Here is a 4,412-nt window from a genome sequence, read left to right on the forward strand (position 1 = left end):
TGACCTTAAAACAGGGAGATGACCTTGGACTGTCTGCACCTGTGTCAGATTTCTGACCGCCAGAACTGCGGGATAATAAATTTGTACTGTTTAAGCCACCAGGTTTGAGGTACTTGGTTACAGCAGGAGTAGGAGACTCATACACAGACCTCAAGCCTTTCCTTCCTGAGATTCATCAAACTCCAGGGAGCTCAGAGCTAAGAATGCTTCTGAGAAGGTGAGGCTGCTGAGAAGGAAAGTTTGCAAATAAATGTTCTATTTCCAAAAAGACTGGCCAGTGGAAAAACCACGCTTCCCTTCTCCAATTGTGGATGGAAACCTTTAATAACTTCGGTTGGATAGAAACAATGTGTAAATGACACGTAATAGCACATTTCTCAAAATTTTGATAGGTGTATCACATAATGCTATACAAAGCAGTCTTGTTTGCTATCCTGTTTCCATAGGACCCGGAACATGATGAGAAGATAAACTGTCCTATGTTGAAAAATTGAAGCCTGAATCAGTTGGGAGGGGGAAAAATACAATTGAAATGCCATTATGAATTGCTTCATTCAGACCTACCGAATACACGATTAAAATTTAAATGTACCATTTTATTTTATTTGGCTGTGACGTGGAGCTTGTGGGATCTTAGTTCCCTGACCAGGGATTGAACCTGGGTCCTTGGCAGTGAGAGTGCAGAGTCCTAACCACTGGACCGCCAGGGAATTCTCCAAATGTACCATTTTAAGCACTGCCTAAGGTACAAAGACTAAGGTTTGTTTTGTTTTGTTTTGTTTTTTTGCCACACTGTGTGGCTTGTGGGATCTTAGTTCCCTGACCAGGGATTGAACCTGGGTCCTTGGCAGTGAGAGTGCAGAGTCCTAACCACTGGACCGCCAGGGAATTCTCCAAATGTACCATTTTAAGCACTGCCTAAGGACTTCAAAATTCCTTTATGCCGGCGTGCACTGCTCTCACGGTGGGGGCAGGGTAGTGGGGTAGGGGAGGGAAGGGCCTTTGTTTTCTCTGACAGGTTCATCACTAAAGGGATGCTGCCTATAAGCTTAAATTATGCATAATGGCTCATCTCTGGGAACCCTGCCTCCCAGGTAATGACTCCGCAGTGCGGCAGCAGGGAGCCCAGATAGCCTGGAGCCGGGAAAGAGGAGCAGGAGGCCTGGGTCTCTCCCACAGCCAGGCCTCGGAGTGCCTGAGGCTCAGCCCGGCAGAGCTGGAGGAGCGGAGAAGAATGGGTAGGTGAGATCATAAAACGCAAGGGTGCCAAAGTCCCACAGGCTGGCTGCAGGAGAAGTGAGGAGACCACAAAAGTTCGTGAGCAGGTCTTCACCTACCATGTTCTCTCTGCTTAGGAGCTACGCTTTTTTCACATTTTAACATCCTGAAATAGGGCCGTGTGACAATCGAAGGCATTTGGAATCACTGCCCCCGTCTGGGTGTGAATATGGCTGCTATTCCTGGCCACCGGACTGACCACTGCAGCTCTCTGATGTTTCAATCAATAAACGAGGCAATTTAAGGAAGGAAGGAATCTGAGTTCCCTTCATTATCTGAAGCCTTTCCATGCAACTGAATTTCAGTGGAAAACCTTTTAGAAACTGGGCATTTCTGATAAGATCATGAAAGCACAGAATCAAACTTGCAGAATGGGTCTTAGGGGCTTAGAAGACGATCCTGAAAGCAATCATGGGGCGTGTTCTAAGATATGCTGCATCTCAAGCTTGTGAAAAACAGTCAAAACTTTGAGTTAAATGACCTGAAAGAATCACACTCCGGCTGCAAAGAAGTTTTAGGAACATCTTAAACTAGTTTATTTCAATCATATTTTCCTTTTTATTAGGCTTCCACAAATGAGATATTTCAGTATAGATTTTTTTAAGTAAGTCCAGAAGAGCTCTTACAATAAGTGTAAATTAAAAATTCTAGGGACTTCCCTGGTGGCACAGTGGTTGAGAATCCGCCTGCCAATGCAGGAGACATGGGTTCAAGCCCCGGTTCAGGAAGATCCCACATGCCAATGCAGGAGACATGGGTTCAAGCCCTGGTTCAGGAAGATCCCACACGCCGTGGAGCAACTAAGCCTGTGCGTCACAAGTACTGAGTCTGCGCTCTACAGCCCGCGTGCCACAACTACTGAGCCCACGTGCCACAACTACTGAAACCCACAGGCCTAGAGCCTGTGCTCCACAACAAGAGAAGTCACCACAATGAGAAGGTTGCGCACCACGACAAAGAGTAGCCCCCGCTTGGTACAACTAGAGAAAGCTGGAGTGCAACAATGAGGACCCAATGCAGCCAAAAAAAATAAAAAAATTCTTTTCTTCCCAGTATTTATCAGATAATAGTGCATCTTATGATGTCTTGAATTTTATGAAATCTAATCATTCTTTCTTTAGTTATATTAATATTTTACATTTTAGACATTGTATTTTTATTTCTAGAAGTTCTATCTGGTTCTTTTTCAAATATGCTGTGTCACTTTTCATAGATTGCTGTTACCTGCAGGTATTTTCAAGCCAGTTTTATTTCGTTAAGCACAGGGAGCATAGTTGTTTGATAATCTTTGATAATTCCAATATCTAAATATTAAAGATATATTTGTTCTGTTTATTGTTTTGGTTGTTTTTTGTTTGTTTGTTTCTGATGCCTTGCTTCCTATGTGCTTGGTTATTTTTGACTGTGTGCTGCTCATTGTCTTTGCAGTGTTTATGGACCTATGTTGAGGAAACACTAATCCAGACACTCCCAGGAACTACAGTCTGGGACCATATTAAATCAATCCATGACATGAGGTCTCCTGTACCACCCAGGCAATGTGAGACTGTGATGCCCATCCCTGTGAGAGTCACAATCACACAAGAGCTCACAATCACAACTTCTTAAGGGCAATTATTGCTTTCCTTTTCTTTCTTCCTCTGCTCTGCTCAGCACAGCAAGGACCCAGGGCGGAATTGGCCTCGGCACTTCTTATCTCTGAGTTTCCCCTTCACCAGAGGCTTTGGCCTGGTAGTTTTTTACTGTTTTGTCAGTAACTTCATGTCATTAAGGAAGTGTTTTGAATATTTAATCTAGAATGCTGATTGTTTTCATGGGGAAGGTTGATTCAAATAACTTGGCTGAAATTTCTGTAAAGAGATATCTCTATGTTGTTATTATTTTATTATTTTCCATTTTATGGTACCCAGTCCATAGTACTAAGGCCTTCTACATGTGGAGTGAGAATCAAAGGCAGAGAGGCAAAATTGCTGCAGAGAAAGAACAGAGCCCTTTGGCGCTTGCAGAGTAGATATCAGGAAGGGGGTGAACTCAACAAACCCCTGCCTGTGTTTCACTATATAGATATTTTCCTCACTGTTGTCAGGAGGAAAGAGGCCTGGCTATTCTCTCCTACCTGTGACTTTGGTCCTATGACACTTGGTATCGATAACCTCAGTTTGGTGCCCAATTAAATTTAAGTTGTAGTATCTTTTCACTCTTTCATGAGTGGATCCCTTGACCATATTGTGATCCTTAGATAGTGGGGCTATATCTTGTCTTTCCTCTTGTATTTCCTTTAGAGTCAGAGCCTTTGGTATTGCTGGACAAAAACTCATTGAATAATGAGTTGGTTTGGTTGATTTGCAGTTTCTATTATAGCTGAACTTTGAAATGCCCTCTGATCCAGTAATTTCATTCCTAGAAATATTCCCTCCCAATGCTTCTTTATGTTCCAAAGGACATGGATAAGAATGTTTGCAGCAGGACTTGAAATGACTCAAATTCCCATCAATGGTAGAATGAAAAAGTAAGTTGTGGTATGATCACCCGATGGAATACTATACACCCATGAAAATGGACAAACGACAGCTACACGCAAAACATAGAGGAATCTCAAACAAAATGTGAGCACAATACATCAGTAAAGAGAGAGTTCACACACTACAGCTCCATTTAGATAAAATTCAAAAAGAGGAAAAGCTCCTCTGTGGTATCAGAAGTTAGGGTCATGGTTCGTTACCTGGGGCTGGTGGTAGGGAAGGAGGACAAGGGTGGGAGAGGGCGGGGGGTGGGGGCAGCTTCTGGGTTCTCTCTCTAGGCTACGTTTCTGTACACTATTCTGATTTCTCTGATGAATTTACCTTGTGAATACCTAACTGTATATTTATGATTTGTGCACTTTTCTCTATGTATCTTATATTAAAAATTTTTCAAAGTAATAAAACATAGTTGAATATCATTTTTTCCTAAGAAAGACCATTTCTGTTCAATTTTTGGAAATAGAGAAGTACAGAGTCCTTCTCCAGATGGCTTTTGGGTTCTCCCTGGGAGTTAACGGTGGGGTAACTACACCCCAAGTCTGAAAAATCAGCGTGGGGGCCGGGTACCACAGGGGCAGCTCAGAGAAGATGCAGAGAACTGTGTGAGGTAGC

At 42.9% G+C, this 4,412-nt stretch overlaps 2 non-coding genes across 2 annotated transcripts; both read right to left on the reverse strand.

The window, feature by feature from the left end:
- Nucleotides 1-637: 637 nt before the first annotated feature.
- Nucleotides 638-710, reverse strand: TRNAE-CUC (transfer RNA glutamic acid (anticodon CUC)). Its single transcript has one exon. It is a non-coding gene; the product is annotated as a tRNA-Glu (tRNA).
- A 105-nt stretch (nt 711-815) lies between these two features.
- TRNAE-CUC (transfer RNA glutamic acid (anticodon CUC)) lies at nt 816-888 on the reverse strand. Its single transcript has one exon. It is a non-coding gene; the product is annotated as a tRNA-Glu (tRNA).
- Nucleotides 889-4,412: the final 3,524 nt, after the last annotated feature.

Source organism: Physeter macrocephalus, chromosome 20, assembly GCF_002837175.3.
Source record: "Physeter macrocephalus isolate SW-GA chromosome 20, ASM283717v5, whole genome shotgun sequence".
NCBI classification, from domain to species: Eukaryota; Metazoa; Chordata; class Mammalia; order Artiodactyla; family Physeteridae; genus Physeter; species Physeter macrocephalus.